The sequence below is a fragment of the Octodon degus genome, unplaced genomic scaffold, assembly GCF_000260255.1.
Source record: "Octodon degus isolate 3935 unplaced genomic scaffold, OctDeg1.0 scaffold00187, whole genome shotgun sequence".
Taxonomy (NCBI): domain Eukaryota; kingdom Metazoa; phylum Chordata; class Mammalia; order Rodentia; family Octodontidae; genus Octodon; species Octodon degus.
This window is the reverse complement of record NW_004524763.1, coordinates 1471598-1490088: the sequence shown is the minus strand read 5'-3', so window position 1 is coordinate 1490088 and position 18491 is coordinate 1471598. Positions and strand designations below refer to the sequence as shown.

Below are 18491 nucleotides of genomic sequence, written 5' to 3'. Positions count from 1 at the left end.
TATGTTAGGAACGGGTCTAAAGGGTGTTCAGAGTGTCACTACTAGATCAGACTCATAGTGATAAACCTGTTTACAGCCTCCCAAGAGCTGGAATTACAGGTGCACACCACCACAACCAATCTCAATCTCCATCTCATCATGTCCCTGGGGATGGGGCAGGCATGGCAGACCTGGGCATTGAACCCCCAGCCCCTGCGTCTGCTTGCAGGCACTTTAATCCACTAAGTTATTTGGCTGGCCCTTGATATAGAACTTTACTAAACAGAACAATAGAAATTTGACAATAGTAGCTGTATTACATAATGTTGTCTTCAAATTAGGTGCTTAAATTACTAGAAATAAGTATGAAAAATTGGTTAAAAAGAATAAATAGCTATAAGAAATTTAAAAGGACAAGAAAAAAATTAAGCATCAACTTCTCCCCTCTGTAGACCAGCAGAAATCAGCAGTGCAATTATCCAAGCTATCCTGCATACATACATAAATATATCTCTTCCACCACCCTCCTTCTCTCTGCTGTCCATTTCTTCTTCCCAGCTTTTACTTCCCTTTAAACAGATTATTTCCCTTTCACAATATCTATTGTATCTCTCAGATACATTCTCTCTCTCTCTCTCTTTCTTTCTCTCTCTCTCTCTCTCTCTCTCTCCCTCCCTCTCTCTCTGATCCAGGAATTGAGCTCAGGCCCTTGTGCTTTCCAGGCAAGTGCTTATTCTACTGAGCTGTCTCCCTGGGACCTGAATTCATTTTTGAATCTGTTTTTACCTGAAGAATGTTGCTCCTGAGCAAACACTGCCAAGGTAATGACATTCTTTTCCCTGAGTGTGTTAATGTGTCCATGTGCAGCACAGTGTAAATTATACACATGTCCTTTTCCAATTTGTGCCCTTGCAGGCAAAAGCATTGTGCCCCTGGAGTGGAAGGTGATTTTGGAAGTACTACTCTTGTCTAGGAGAGGGGAATCTGAGAGGTTTTTTTTAATTGAAAAATTAAAAAAATAAACTGCAAAAATGTGCTATTAAAAACTTACATGAAGAGAAATACAGGATGCTATATAAGAAATGATTAATATTGGGAAGGCTCTAAGGAGATATTTTCTCTCTGACTATGTGTATCATTTCGTCCTGCCCTATTTTCGGACCTGAGTCTTTTCAACGATGTTAGAATAAAATCCAAACAACAGCATGGCATGGAAAACTGAGGATTTGAGGATACCACAGTGACTTTCCAAAGTATAAAACCCATGTGCTATAGTATTCGTTGACATTTGGAGGCCTGAGTTAGAAGAAATGGTGATTTATGCTGCAGAGAAATCTTGTTCAAAAGCTGGAGTTACTGACTTCCTCTAAAGATCTCCTTGACGTTGGACATAATTTTCTGCTGTCTGCCATTCCCCTGCAGGGAGCAATAGCTTGCATTCACTTGTGTTGATTGGTAATCTGCATTCAAGCATCTTGGTCATTTGACTTTCCTATCCTATCTGCACTAATGAATCTATATTGAAATTTGGGGAAAAACATAATATAATATAAATATTATTAGATACGTAGTAATTTATGAAGGTAAGTAAATGCTATTTTCCATAACTTAAAGTTGGATGGGCAATTTTTTAGCTTTTTTGAGCTGAGGCTAAAATAAGTACAAATTTAAAGAGATTATTGAATAATCTAATTTATAATCTGCAAAGTAGGTCAAAAGTCAGTCTGGCTCTATCATTAAGCACTTACATGGTTATATTAATTAGCTTTCTGTTACTGTAACAAATACTTAAAGCAAATCAACTTTAAAAAAGAAAAGTTTTGCTATGGCTCATGGTCTCAGGGTCTTGATTCACAGTCACTTGGGCCAGTTACTTTGCCTGTGGTGGCGCAGTACACTAGAATACAGGGTGCGGGATAGTGCTCACGTCTTAGTGGTCAGGAAAAGGACCTGCTCCCGGTAAACCTTATTCTACTAGACTCCAGTTCCTAAAGGTTCTGCTGCTTCTCAATAGTGCCACAAAACCACAATGCATGGGCTGTTGGGGGAGGGGCATTAGGATCACAGCTGTAGCAACTATTTTTAATAGTCACACAGTGTGGTTGTTTTTCATAGTGAGAAGCTATGTCAGATTACTCTGCTGAGCAGATGGTGCAGCTAAGATCCCAGACTTGCAGTATTTCAAAGAGAAGTTCTTAATTTACTAATAGAAGAAATAAAAAATCTATCATTCAGAAATATATTATATATTACATATATTATTATATATAAGATACTAAGATAATAGTACTATTACTTTCTATTAGTTCATTGATAGAAACAGTGTTTATATTCTTTGGTTAATCTTACATGCTTGTGTCTGTTAATCTGAGCAACTACTTTGAAGACAACAGTATACAATATAACAACCATTATTAATTTCCTATCATTTTGTTTTGAAATTTTATATCATTTTATTGGTTGATATTGTTGTCTTTTAAAATAAGAAGGAAAGAAAATTGTAGTGAGCTCATGAAAGAATTTAGTTTATTTAGTCTGAAAGTCGTTTTACTGGATTGTTAGTGCCTTGCAGGAAATTGTGGTTAAATAAGCTTAATTTTTTTAAGAGAATACAAAATAGTAATAAAAAAGAAAAAACTAAGAATGATACAGAATTTCACTGAGCAATAGTATGAATTTGCCAGTATTTGTTGTACTGTACAGTGTTGTCTTCAGATTAGCTGTTCAGATTACCGGATACATGCATGCAAAATTTGGGGGGAAAAGAAACGGAAAAGTTGTAAGAAATTAAGAGAAAAAAAGGAAAAACAGTCTCAGAATGGTTTCTGATGTTGACTAGAAAATCCTGATTTCTTCAATATGCTTTGTACCTTTTCCTATATGGTCTACATCAGATCTGCGAAGAATAGAAATCTGCCGTTGAGTGTATGTGGCACAAGAAATCATCCTCAAAGCTGACACATGGAAAGAATCTGATTATTTTCTATTCCTACTGCTATATTTCAGAATTATCAGTTTATAAATAACAAATACATTGTTCATATTTAAGAGCAGTTGTTGATCAAGATACAAGTTCATTTAGCATCTGATGAAGATCTGTTTGTCGTAAATATCCTGACATGGTCAAAAAAAACCCAACACATTCAGGTTTTTTCTTTTTTTTTTTTAGGTTTTTCAATTTTTTAAATAGAATAAAAATAGTAAAAAAAAAAAAGGACATTACAAGCAATACAGAATTTTACTAAACAAAATAATAGGAATTCAACAATGGCTGTTATATTGCCTATTGTCCTATTGTTTTCTTCAAATATGTTCTTCAGATTATCAGATATAAGCAGGTAAAACTGATTCAAAAAAGTTACAAAAACAGTAAAAAGAAGAGGGGAAAAATTAAGCGTTACCTGCTCCTTTCAATAGACCAGCAGAAATCAGAATACAATTATTCAAGAATATAAATAAATTATGCATATAAATATTTCTTTTCTTTCTTTCTCTCTCTTTTCTCTCTCTTTCTTTTTTCCTTTCCCTCATCCCAGTTGTTCATTCTCTTTGAACAGTTTCTTTCTCCCAAAATTCAGGTGCAGTCCCAAAAAATGGGCATCTGAGATGAATATGTACTTCTCAGATGAAGAAATACAAATTGCAAATAAATATATGGGAAAAATGTTCAACATCATTGATCATTCAAGAAATGAAAGTTAAAGCAACACTGGGATTCCATCTCACCCTGAAAGAATAGCTGTCATCAAGAAGTCAGCCAGTAACACGTGCTGGAAGGGCTGTGGGGAAAAGGAACCCTTCTCCACTGTTGATGGGAGTGCAGACTGACACAATCACTATGGAATTCAGTGTGTGCACTTCTCAAAAAGCTAGGATTGGAAGTCCCATTTACCCAACTATTCCTCTCCAGGATATTTTTCTAAATGAACTGAAAACATCTTACCACAGCACTGTGTACCCATCCTTAGAGCAGCACAATGTTGTAGCGAAATCTTGGAAACACCCCAAATGCCCATCAGCTGAGGACTGGATGAAAAATGTGTGGTAATTTTACACAGTGGAGTACTACTCAGCTATAAAAAGATACATTTGAGGCTTTTATTGGTAAATGGATAAAACAGGAGACAATACTTGTAAGTGAAATAAATCAGACCCACATGTGTAAACATTGTATTGTCTCACGAGCATAGGAACCTGAAAGAATAAATAAAATCTGAAAGATACAGCAGATACTGTGAAAAGGAGAGAAACTATTCTCAGCCTCTTTCTTAACGGTACTAAACCTATCCTGAAGGCTCTGCCTGGACAAGTTAATCCCCACATCTTAATACTATAGCATTATGGACTAGATAGCCACACATCAGTTTGGGGAGGGGCACACAATCCTTCAAATTACCACAGATTCCAATCTTATTATGGGGGCCTGCCCCGTAGCTCAGTTCTTTAAGTGGCTGCCTCAACAAAGCAGTCAGGTTCAGGTTGCTGTGGTTCAATCCCCACAACTCCAGCCAGCCAAGCCTGCCCTGAAGGCATTCGGAGCAAAAAAAAAAAAAAATCTTTCTTCCAAACTTATTATAAGAAATAAGAAAAAATATAAAGCATCTCTTAAATGTGTTACTCACAGGAGGTCCTAGTCTAAGCCAAAGCATTTCATCCCCCGTCTTTGGGCTGTGATGACGAAGTGCACGTGTAATGGGAGAATCATCCTTTTTTGCCAATGGTTGCAATAATTAATGGCAAGAAGCAGCATATCGATTCTAATGGGAACAGAGCATGATATTTGGGACAAATCCACTTTGAAATAGACAAGGAAAGGATTTTAATAATTTAAAATGTACTCTTGGTTCCCCTTGTAAATTTCTCTTCCTCCCATCCCTGGGTTTGCTCCAGGAGAACTCCATGACTGCAATGGCCAGCACTGCTCTCACCAGGCCAGGCAGATGCAAACCCTGCCTGCTCCACCCTCTGTCTGCAGGCAGAAGCCATTCCCCCTTTTTTCTTTGTACATGTATTTGGTATAGGGTCTCACTATGCAGCTCAGAAGGACAGGTGATTCTCCTGTCCCAGCCTCCCCAGTGCTGGGATACACAGCGCACCACCACGCCCTTGATTCTGTGGCCGGCTCTGCGCGTTTAGGGTGGGGGGTCAGCCGGGCATGTGGTGCTGGGCTCGGCCTCTCTTACCTAATTAATCCTTTCTTTTCTGAGTTCCTACTTAATGGATCTGAAGTTTCAGAATGTGAATATTCTGCTTTTTTAAATTTCTGATTACATCCTTAGTGTCTGTATTATTCCCAATAATTTAGTGCCTTCAGAGCCATAAATAGTCAAAATATCTAAGGGGTTTTTTGCATGAAACATCCGGTTGTGAGAGAAAAAAATAAACTAAGCTGAACTAAAGTGTTAACACAATAAAATATAGTTTATACTAACTTTTCTGATTTTTACATATACATGTTTTGATGCATCTATGATGTGCCACATTATCATAGTAATACTTATTTACATTCAGTGATCCCAGGTAACTTCCCTTGTGCCTGAGTCCTCCCCCCACATAACCTCCATCAGCACCACCTCCATCACAGCTGTTGCTGCTGCCTCGTAATTATCACAACTCTGACTGCTTCCAAGGCCCCTCCTGCTGTCATTTCTAGAACTCAGCCCTGATCCAGCCTTACCCAATGTTCTTTTAATCCCTAAAAGCAGATATTTCCTAACAAAATTGCTCATATACTGAGGAATCAATCTTCTTTACCTTCTATTGTCCACAGATGCTAATTTACACCATCACCTAAAGTACATTGTATCTCAACAGGAAAAATGTGGATCCTGCTCCAACCATGCACTTGGCTGTAGTCACTTTCCTTCCTCGCATGCGTGACGGTTGCTCCTTCGACTAGCACCACTCAGGGAACATCATCAAGGTACCACCTCAGTCACTCTTACAAAGTGTAACTTTCTAAGCACTAACACCACTGCATAGCACAGTGTACAGGGCCGACAGGAGATCAGTACATATCTGTAGAAAGACTAAGTACATACCGATCTACACATACTGTAGCTACTGTAAAGACACAAGGACTATTTGGGAGTCTCTTCCACCTTTTCTGGGGTTTTTAAAAGAAAAAAAAAGTGGACTCTATTATTTACCAAGCAATATATGATATTCAGAAAACACTAGGTTTGCTAAAGCAAGGTAAATAGGTAGTTAGGATTAAAAAGATGTCGTTAAACATTAAGTAAACACCTGGCCAAATACAATCAATGCATACTCTAGCTTATCATGACAGAAGGGGGACTCTGAATGCTGGCTGTGAAGGAGGGAAGACAGGAGGTTTATGGTATACAGTACTGTTATTTAGCAGTGGAAACCAAAAGAGATACAAGCAGCACACACTGACTTCCTCAATGGCATAGTGGAACTGGGCTTAATTAATTTAAAATCAAGTTCATTGTGATATAGTTTGCTTATTACAAACAATCACCCTCAAGGAATATAGTTCCATCATTTTTGTCAAGCACAAAAAGATATAATTTTCATCCAGTTGAGGCTTCCAAAATTTTCTTCATGCGTCTGTCAACCTCTTTCATCCACCCACAGTGATCTGTTTTCTATTCTTGTTACTGACTTTTCCAGAATACCACATAAATCAGTCAAACAATATGTAAACTTCTGAAAATGACCTACTTCACATATTATAATATGGAAATTCAACCACGTTGTTGTTTATATTTGTGGTTGATGATTCCATTTTTATTTTTTTGAATTATATTCCATTTTGGGGGGGTGTCACTGTCAATAGCTACAGACACTACTATCTATCTACTACATATCTAATCACCAATTGATGGACATGTAGTTCATGTTCCTTTTTTGACTATTATGATAAAAGCTACTATAAACATCAGTGTACAGAATTTTTAGTGGACACATGACCTTTCTTGGATAAATACCTAGGAGTAGAATTGTGGGATTATATATATATTTGAGTTTATAAGAAACTGCTTAGAAAAGAAGAAGGAAGAAAGAAAGAAAGAAAGAAAGAAAGAAAGAAAGAAAGAAAGAAAGAAAGAAGAAAGAAACTGCTATTCTATTTTCCAATATTTTGTCTAAGTTTTATTCTCTTAAATTTCTAACAGCCTGTCTCCCAAGTAATCATTGACAAAGATAATGCCTTATAGACACTATATGACAGCTATAAGGAGAGAACAGAATTCACATATTTAATGATTAGAAGAACTCAAAGGACACAGGAAGACATGGACCCTGGCTGTCATCTGGTCTCGGTTTCTCTGCTATAGGTGGTATTATAAGCAAGGATGACACCGTAGGAGAAGAGCTTCCTGCTGCCCATGGCTTGCAGACTTCCACTTCCCCCTCCTGGCTCAGTACTGGGCCAGCTCAGTGCTTTCCCCACCCGCCCCAGTCCTACCACCATCAACCATTCCAGTTCTGAGTTCTATCAAGGGGACCATGAGTCTAATCCCAAGGATTTCCTATGTGCCAAGAAAAAGCAGTCATGGCTCTGTGACATCGTTAATAGTGTTCCTAGTGGAACACTAAAATAATAGGAAAAAAAATTAAAGAAAAATATTCCTGCTCATACTATGTTACTGTATTACTATTTTCCCCTCTGGCACAAATCCTGGATCTAGCTGGAACCGGAAAAGCATGTGCCAAAACACAATTTGATAAAGTGCTGTTAACTGTGGATCTTTCTGCTCTGACTGGAACCAGGAAGTAGCACAAGTTTATAATGTGAATGCATTTTCCCTTTTGAACTTTCCACGCCAGCTTTGCAGTCTGATTTTTGCCAAGCATTATTGTCATCCAGAACTCTAACCTCAAGCCTCTTGAGACACAATTTCAAGCAGAATGGGTTTACATTAAATCAAAGATTAATGAAGGTTAGGGTGGAGAACAGAGAATGGAGACCGCATCTCTGTTTCTGGTTGCTAACACGGTTGGAGCTTTGTAAGACATTTGTAAGGCAAATTCCTTCAGGGAGAAGGAAAAAGAGTTTTAAGAAGATGAATCCTATTCTTGTGTCTGATGAATTTGGAGCCTTAAAATTGGTTTATCCATCGTCCCGTGACAGAAATGAGTAAATTATTCTCCCTCCTTGTATCAGTTTTTAAACAGGCAGGGCTACCTGGGGTGCAGAGGCAACTTTTTAGAAGAACTTTCCACATAGAGAAGATATCACCATCAAGGAGTGACGCGGCACAAAGATGCCCTGGGAGTCCTACAATAGGACTGTCACTTACGACTACCTCTGTTGAGTTGTCATCACAGAAGTTTAGTAAGTAACTTACAGACTGGCTGCTCGTTAATTCCTGCTTCACACTATGCAAAGGAGTCGAGAAGCTGTCCAGAGTTTAATAATCACAGAATCACAGCCACAGGCTTTACAAAAGAAAGAAGCAAAGAGAAATGAAGCAATTTAGAGTTTGTTGGAGAACAGAGTGAATTGCAAAAACAACCTCTATTTCATTAAAAATTTATTTATTCAAGTTTAATGTGCTTTTAAATGAATTTGTATTTTATAAAGAGTGGAATATATTTTCATAAAACTTTATCAAGAAAATACAATCCCAGAAAGGTCACTTGTATGTTAGAACAATATCAAGTGGTTTCTGTCCTGAATTTGGCATACTTGAGGATTAATTTTTTTCCATAAATTACCCAGGATAGAATCTTACCTCTATAATAGAAAATGACTTTTGATCACAACCTTTCGAAAATTCATCTCACATTTCAAGCTCATTTAGGCTGAGTATACCCTCTCTTAATACCTATCAAAGAAATACATGTAATACATTTCTGGAAAGTGCACAAAGTATGAGAGATAAAAAATTATAAATTTTGCTCCCGAGTTCACTTTAAATGGCAAATAACCCATCATACAAAAGCTGGCCAAACAAACTCACAATTCAAGATTCTAAAAAGGATCTTATATTTGTTATGAAACCATATGGTATTTTTCTAAAATATCTATTGTTCTGTCATAGTAGGATTACATCATATGACACTGTTAGTAGGATCACATCATATTAGATGGTTAGCAGAATTCAAATAATTTAATGTCAAGGGTCTGCAAACTAAAGCTAATGGACCAACCTATTTTTAATAAAGTTTTATTAAAATCCAAATATCCTCATCTATGATTGCTTTGGGTTTTGTTTGTTTGTTTATTGCTATGGTGACAAAGTTGAGAATTTGTATCAGAAAATACTTGGCACACAAGCATTAAATATTTACTATTTGCCCTTTTAATAAAAAAAATTGCACAGCTATATTCTAGTTTATCTCATATTTTAAAAATGTGTTGCACTACTGTTTGAGATAATATCAAAAGTATATATTATCATATTATGACGTTAAAATGCCAAAAACATGTACTGGTTTGCTTTAGTGCAAGGAATGATCAAAAATTCATTGAATTCTTAATTTTTAAAAAAAAACATTTCATTAAAAGATATTTTGCCAGAAAATGATGGTAGAAGTGCATTTGAAGTGAGACAGAGTAATGGAAATGTGTTTTTTACTATAATAAAAAAATTTTGATTTAAGCATTAGTCGTATTTTCTGATTGTACCTCATTGACCAACACATCAATTTCTGTCAAACAAAAACATTACAGTGCATTTTCATGTACCTTAATCACCAGAACTAGAACGATAAAACTTCTGGCTCTTCTTCAAAGTCAAAATGACTATGAAAGGTAAATGATTCAAATCATTTCAGGACATGGAGGCAGCCAGGAAAGTGTAGCAATTAAAGACAGTGGCCAAAGTGGAGTTCCAGAAGTATTTCAGAAAATGACAGAAGTGATGGGATCAGTGCAGATAGCGGGGTGGGGGAGACTCAGCAGGGCATCTTTTCTGTAATAAGTTGTCTAAAATTTTCACTTTCACAGTATTGTTTGTTCATACCTCAAACATGTGGGAAAAAATGCTTTCCAACCCTTTGTATTAAAATCAAATTTGTGTGTCCAATGGGAGAAGAACATTGCCTCTCCTGTCTCTGCTAAGACTGCATGCAAAGCCTTGGGGAAACGCTAACTATATTGTATTTATTGAATTTTTTAGAATCAAGCTATTGAGAAGTAAAGAGAAAAGGACTTTAAAGCAAATGAGTCATGTGCAATGAAGAGCTATTTCTCCCTTCTTCTTGTAAACGTTGCAATGAGAAGACATGAAATAAATCAATCACACAACTATCCTTGTAAGGCCTCTTTTTTTTTCAGTGAAGTAACAAGAAAAAAAGACAAAGCAGACATTTGGAAGAGCAAATGGAACGTTACTCAAATAAATTGCAAGCTGGCAGCTTTCATACAGGGATACCAGAGCCATACTTCAAAACGCCTTCAAAAGCATTTGACTTCAAGGTCCCCCAAAGCAAAGAAGTATCAAGTGCAGTCTCTATTTTAAGGACACTTGAAAAGTTTTAATGCAATGAGATCTGTGCGAAAATCACACTGTAGAGCCTATCAACGGTTCCCCTCAATTTGTGCAGTGCATAATTCTTGTGAATGTGATCATTTATGAAGTACTGATGTATTTAATGTAATAACAGATTTTATCACAAAAAAATATACATTTACGAAGTTGAAGTAATTCTCCACACGTATAAAGGCACAGTTTTCATTGCTCAACAATCATCCTGTGTCCTCAAGCATTGATTTCTACTCTCTGAAACTGGGTTGCTGTAGCAAAACCTTGCTATTTTCATCATAGCACAGTTCTGCCCAGCACCAATCTCAACAGACTCTCTTGTATAATGTAACTACATTTCCAACTAAATCATGTTCTCAAAAGGAAGTTAAGATCACTACTGTTTGTAATGTTGAGGTTGATTTTCTTTTTCCTACAAGAATTTTGAGGTATAATTTATGTAAAGTCAAAAGTATTTAAGCTGAGTGTTTAATGAGTTTTTGACAAATCTATACACTATGTGATCACCATTATAATCAAACCAAGATTCTGTCTCACAATAAAACATAAAAAATAGAGCAGACTGGGGATGTAGTTCAGTGTAAAGGTCTGGATTCAATCTTCAGTACTCTTGGGAAAAAAAGAAAACCATTATAAACATTTTCATCACTTCAGAAAGCTTCCTTTTATATGCTTTGCATCAAACAATGGTTGGTCTGATCCCAATCTCCAGAGATTAATTCTGCTTGCTCCGTCCATGGTGCCACATGCTTCATTCCTCAGCTTGTCTTATTGTAAACATTATTCCATTTCATGGACATATTATAATCTGTTCACTACTTTATCTACTGGTGGACACTCAGTTGCTTTATGTTTGGAGCCATAATAACGAAGGAGCCTCAAATGTTCAGGTGAAATCTTTTGAGGACATACGTTTTCCTTCCTTTCTGGAAAATAGCCAACAGTGGAAATTCAGTTTTAATTTCTTTTCTCTTTTTTTGGAACTGGGAATCAAACTCAGGACCTTGCCCTTGCCAGGCAAGTGCTGTGCCACTGAGCCCTTCAATTTGAATTTTTAATAACTATTCTACTTTCTTTCTACCATGTAGTTCTCTTTCTTATTCTCAATATTCTTTCACATCTATGGCCCATTTGCATTAATACCATGAGATAAAATAGGATGGAAATAGACATAACCAATATATGGTCAAAAATTCATAAAAGGTGAGAAAGTATTTTGAAAATATTATTTTTCATTTCCAGTAAATGGTCACTAAAAAGTTTGCCAAATGTCTCAGTACAGAACGCAAACCTAGGAGACCACGATTTACATAAACTCTTCTTTAACCTGAACTCTATTTGTGAAGAATCAGAAAACAAAATGAAACTTTGAAGATTCTCATGATCTTCTTCTGGTATGTGAAGGAAATGTGACTTTCCAAGCTTTCAGGAGTCTCAATGGTACTTGTTCTTGGCCTGTATGGTGTGAAACCCCACTTGCTGCAATGCTGGGCGGGGAAAGGAGACTGTGATGAAGAGATGTGTGTCACGATGACCTAAAACTCTCTGTTAGCAATATGATAAGAACTTATAGGTCTGGGGCACAGCACTTCATCATACTAAAACCAGCCATGACAATCTGAATATCTAAAAAGCCCCAGAGATCCCCTAAAACATGAAATATACATTATGAGTCAACAATAAATATGTGTTTAGACATTAAATGTCAAAAATTGTGAAGAAAATGAGATTTTCCTCTACAAGCTAACAAGCTACACTGTCAGCTTCACAGTTCTGAAAAAATACCTGAGACTCCTTGAGAGACAAAGAATGTTCTGACCCCTGCATATGGTTAATCAGATTGTTGACATTTGTGCTAGCTGCTGAGCCCAGCTTCTCTTAAGGAAATAGAAGAGGAAAACAATGGAAGTGACATCAATCAACATATGCAAAGAACTGCATTATAGGAGAAGAATTTTAAGCTCCAGCAGTTCAAATATTTTGTAATGACAAATAAACTTGCTATCTACCAGAAAAAATATCTTTGTTGTATAGAAAATAAACAGAGAGAGAGAGAGAGAGAGAGAGGAGAGAGAGAGAGAGAGAGAGAGAGAGAGAGAGAGAGAGAGAGAGAGAGAGAGAGAGAGAATCAGTAAAAAACATCCTTGAAAAGATATTTCAGAACAAAAAATAGTATCTTTTCTCCAGTACACAGAGATACATGGAGACTTGTTTCTCAGTGCTATCACTTCAATCTTTGTGGTCGAATAGTCTATCTCTGCTAGATGCTGTACCGTAACAGAAGCATCATGAACAGCACGAAGCGGCTCTACAGTCATAATGACAAATATTGTGCTGCATCCACCAGAGTCGGCCATAATATCTACGCTGGGCCTTTCCTATCACTTACATCTCTAATGTGATATGGTTTGCTGAATTGTACAGCCCCAGCACTAGACTGAAATTGCTTCAGTCTGGACCTATTCTAGGCTCCATTCAGAGCTGATACCCATCAACATGATCTACTACAATATTTCTAAGCACTGTGCTGCCTTCTCATTCTGAAGGGACCTAACAAGCTCTTTTGTCATAGAGGTAAGACGTAGAAATTTTTCTTTTACTTTGGAAAGCTTTTTCTACTGTTGTCTTGATCATTAGACCCTTCCAATCTTCAGTGAAATGGCTATTGCATGATTCTAGGTAGGATTTATCTCCCACCTCTGGAGGGTCTCACCATAGCTACCATCTCACAAGCCTTACCTTGTTCCTCCTGTGCAGTCGCCAATGTAATGCAGTGATTCTAAGCAATACCTTATCATGGGGTGAGGGCAAGGGTTGTGGCAGAGATGGGCATCACTAGGAAAGAGAAAAGGAGACAGAAGAAGTAGTGGTCCCTGTCATATCTCCATTTAATTTGCATTCTGGCCTTTGCTGAGAATGAATCCTGGAAAATGGTGGCAAAATTAACTTACTCATCCACTAAGTAGCTATTTTCACTGCTAAGCCTTCCACACAATGATAAAATTTATTTTAGAGACCAGGGATTTTATGTTGTGCTGCTGGAGCTTCCAGGTTACACATTCTAATTGCACACGCAGGAACCAGAGAAATGACCACAGTGGGCGTGCTGAGACCTTGAGCCAGGGCTTTATGTGCATTAGATAGTTCTCATAGCCTTCCACTCTAGAAGGACAGCAGTCGTGATGTTTTATTTTATGGATGGCAAGACCAAGTCATATTCTGGGTCTCATAATTCTTCATAAACTTTACATGCCTTAAAAGAAACAGCCACTTGTTCTTTGAGGCGGACTGAGGAATCACGGTGATGCCTGTTTACCACAGTGACCAGCTTCACTCCTCTGAGATCCTGATGTCTTCTCAATTCCGGATCAAAAAGTGGCTCAAGTCTGGGAACAAAACAGGCCTGGTGGCTTTTCACTGAGAAGACCACCCACAGCCTCATGATGACTCTTCCTGATCTTGGTTTTGGGGTTTTCGCTTTTGTATCTTTGAACTGCTTTTGTACCTACCTCTGTTGGTGTGGTTTTGGTAGTTGATGGTAAGCAGCACCCTCTGTGTACACAGATTACAACTGAAGCAAAGCCTTAAAGTGACACCCACCCAGATCTCTGAGCTCTTTCTCTGCTTAGCTTTCTCATATATGCTACACTGCTACACTGCACTAGAAATCCAAGCCATTTCTTCCTCCCTTCCAACTCGCTCCAGAATTTATGCTCTAACAAGAGCCTTCCAGCCTGACCGGAAGCTCACCTTCTGTCTTCTGCTTCTCACAGCAGCCCAATTCCTGCACTCTCTAGGCTGTCCAGTGCCGGAACATCTCATACGTTTTGTCCAGTTTTCTAGGTGTTTATGATAAGAAGATCAGTCTCAGTTTTTCTGTGGATGGAAGTAGAAGTTCCCAACTTTATATATTAATTTTTAACTATAATATGGTAATGAATTGATTTTATATTTTAAATGATTATGTTTAAAAGCTAGAATTTATGCAAAGGTTTAGAAAATATGTCTTTCAACTTGTTCATGGTAATGTTTTAGTGTGTCATATTTTCTTTCTTGCCTAGTTCAATATCCAATTCAAGGACATACGAAAGCCTACATGCTATCCGGCCAAATAGCTCAGTGGATTGAAGCGCCTGCAAGCAGGCGCAGGGGCCCAGGGTTTGATCCCCTGGCCTGCTGTGTGGGTCCCGCCCCCCGGGGCACGCTGAGACAGCAATTGAGACTGGGCGTGGTGGCGGACGCCTGTAATCCCAGCTCTTGAAAGGCTGTAAACAGGCTGATTCCTAGGAGTCCGATCTAGTAGTGGGACCCTGAACACCCTGTAGACCCTCCCTTAAAGGCACAAATGCCATAGTACTTCAAATTACTGGACTAGATCGTGGCACTTGTTTCCAGCCTCCTTTCAAAAACATTTCTTTGTAAAATCATTGAGTCAGCTCTATTCTAGGCACAGTGCTAGTTCTCTTTGCTATTTTTGTATTTTGAATATTCAAAATATTCCCACTCTTTCGTACAATTCTTTCTTTATTATATATTTTTAAATCTTTTTTTACTTATTTGATACAGTCTTGCCACGCACCTTAAACTGGCAGTGATCTTCCTGTCTCACCCTCCCCAGCGCTGGCGTTACAGGCCTGCGCCACCACTCCCGGCTTTGGCAGCCGGAATGGCGTGCCTGGGGTCCCAGGGCTGGCACGGCATGCAGTACAGGGAACTAGCCGGGTCCTTGCGCTTGGCAGGCAGTCGCTTAGACACCGAGCTATATCCCCCGCCCCTACACATTCTTTCTTCCAAACTATTCCCTCTAGGTCTGAGGCTAACTTACCTTTTTCTCTGTCCTGAAGAGAAACTTCAAGATTAGTATAAGGATTGAATGTATATACATAAAGAACTTAGAACAGTATCCGACAATAAATATTAAACACTACTATTATTTCTTAGAATCATGAACCTCTGATGCACAGTTATCTAGTCACCATCCCAATCTATGTCACTGCATGTGACATGTTTGTTATAAATTTAAATTCCTTCAATATAAACAAATTTAAATTCTAGCCTCATTTAATTCTTCCCCCACACACCCACTGCTATTTCAAGTTCCGCGTCTACAGCAGACCACTCTGTCTTGTCCTGATCCCTCCATCTCCAGTTGCCCCCCTACTGCTTGCAAGCCCTGTGTCTCCAAGAGACTGCCCTCTCTTCCCTCCTCAGCCAGCCAGCATTTAGCAGCAACATCCACAGGTCACCAAGCTGGATTTTCACTGCAAAAGTAATAAAGGGCCAAACCGACAGTTGTGATTTTATTCCTTCTAAAACAGAAAAAGAACAAAAACAGAATAGGAGGTGACAAGGAAAATAAGCAAACACTTGTGTATTTTGTCCTAAAATGCAAAAGAAACAAGCAAAGACGTCAACTTGGTTAGATCAGATTCTGAAAAAAGCTTATTTCAGCACGCAGTAGGAGTTTCCATAAACTAAACTGTAATTATACAGTCTGTTCCTTAGAAAAGAGATATGTTTGAGAATCCCAGAGGTGTAGGGCATGACAATAGCTACAATTTAAAGTCTGTGTAAACAAATAAGTAAAATAAATCAATCTGATTTTATTAATAAAATGGATATTTATACCCCAAGTATAAAGCGCTGACTTCTGCTTCAGCTAGAGGAATTGTAAGTCAGTGATGCACCTTATAAATCAAGTGCATGAAGCATTCATCATCTCCTGAGATTCTAAGTCAGTCATGTTCACAAAGTAGTTGCATAACTTGATAACAACTCTCCGGATGAATAAATCAATCACTTCCAGATATATGAATAAGTGACATGATCCGTAAATCACACGACTATGTACTTACTCATGATTCATCAATCAGACTCTTCTATTTATAATTAGAAAATTTAAAAACACTTACTGTGAACAGTTTACTAGATGCCAGTTCCAAATTCCCACTATAAGATGATATGTATAACAAATACAAACATTCTCCTGCATCGGTAATGTTTTTAACTAAATAGCAAACTAATGTGTTTGACAAGGATTTATAGTGATCATGTTTGGTAGTAACATCTTGTTTTTCTGTATATGAGAGTAAAACCTGTTTTTCCTTTTCTGGATTCTCACAGTACTTCCTGTCAACAAAGTGTATAAGTTTGTCCACACCACCCAATTCTCTGAGCCTAGCTTGGTATCCAGTTTAACTCAAATCTGACCCTACCTGGGGTTACTGCACAGGTGAAAGCTTAGGCATGTGAGCCTGACCACCCCGCTTCAGATGCCTGTCTTCTGTTTTAAGTTACCAGGTTATCCCTGACTTCTGTCCAACTTGGATAGCAATCAGAGGTTCCCATGAGCCCCCTCTCTGGTTTCATAATTTGCTTAGAGTGACTTACATAACTCAAGAAAACACTTTGCTTACTATAACTCATCTATTATGAAGGGATAATTTGAACACAGACAAAAGAAATGCATAGGGCCATGTATGGAGAGGGGAGAGTAGGGCTTATCAGTCCTCTGTGTGTTCACAAACCTGAAAGCTCTCTGAGCCTTGTCCTTTTTGGTTTCTATGGAGACTACTTACCTACACAGGAATGACTGACATGCTTATTGGCCAGTAGTGAGTAAATCAATTCATAACCTGCTGCTGTTACAGCAATCAGTGGGTGAGGCTGAAATCCTAGTTGGTCCTGGAAAACAGATGCCATGCTGCGGCTGTGCAGGAACACTAGTCATCTCATTAGCATACACTCGCACTTCTGGCCGCCCTAGAACATGGGGCAGAGACCCTCCCATCTGTGGATTTCACATCTTCAAATTTCACCAATCATGCATCAAAAGTACTCAGAATAAAAGGAAAACATGCATCCACAGGCCATACATCAGCTACTATGTGTATAAATGTAAACCATGTGGGAGGATGGTGTAAGCCATATGCACATATTTTATGAAAGGTAAATAAATGTCTTCATATTTCTGCATCTAAAGGGTTCTTGGGATGTATTCTAAAGGACAACTGTATTTCTTATTATACAATTGCACAATCACATTTGCAAAATGTAAGTAAGGAAAACTAACGATCCACAGTCTTATTTTTAACAATGCCCTTTGAGATCTATGGATATAAATATATCATTATTAGGATTTTTTTCCTTTGGAGAATGTCTTTGAAAATAGATAACACAATGTAATTGTAACTCAAATAAAAATACAAATAAATATTAACTTAGATACATAAGTTAAGACTATACATTAATATCCCAATTGGTAAAGTAAATCCCACTAATATAATAGTACTTTATGTTTGCATAGTCTTTCATATCTAATTTTTCACAGGCTGCTATAATGGTTATCACCATTTTAAAAGTGAGAAAAAATGTAAGATAATTATAATTTCAAACAGAATTTAGATTTCTTGTCTTCTACTTTCAGTATTTCTCTGCCTCTTAGTTGCCTGTCATACATCTGATTGCTGTTAGAAAACCTGGAATAATTTTTAATCTTTCTATCAGCATATAAACTTATTCATTTAGGCTAAAGTTTTATTCATGTAAGCTTAAAGTTCACTCACTACCTTATGCATATTTATTTAGGTGTAAAACTGCCACTTGCATTGGAAGCACTCACCAACTGCTAGTTTTTAAAGGTATAATAATCATAAAATAATTATTTGTACATCATTATACATTTAACATGAGCTGAAGCTGGGGTTCTAACTTCCTGATGGCAAGTGCTTTTTGTCAGTATAGATTCATTGCAAGTATTTACAAGTTTAACAACAAAAGTCTTGAACTATGATCACTATAGAATGGGGGAATTTCTTTGGCCTACTCACTGCAATTGGCATGACTTCAATGTTGCAAGTTACTGATAGTTTATAATCTATCCAGCTGTGTCCACACATGTTATCTGATGACCAGGAACCTGCCAGGAGGGGCGAGCTACTTTTGATGCTTATTCCTGTGACTTAATCTGGATGAAGGCTCACATAGTTCTGTCACTTTCAAATAAGCAACTTTATAAAAAGAGATTTAAGGACAGCAAGGGAAATTAATTTTCTC

General features: G+C 37.6%; 1 pseudogene; it reads right to left on the bottom strand.

Annotated features, from left to right (window-relative positions):
- The window catches only part of LOC101583987, a 24718-nt pseudogene extending 11925 nt beyond the window's left edge, over positions 1 to 12793 (bottom strand).
- Positions 12794 to 18491: the final 5698 nt, after the last annotated feature.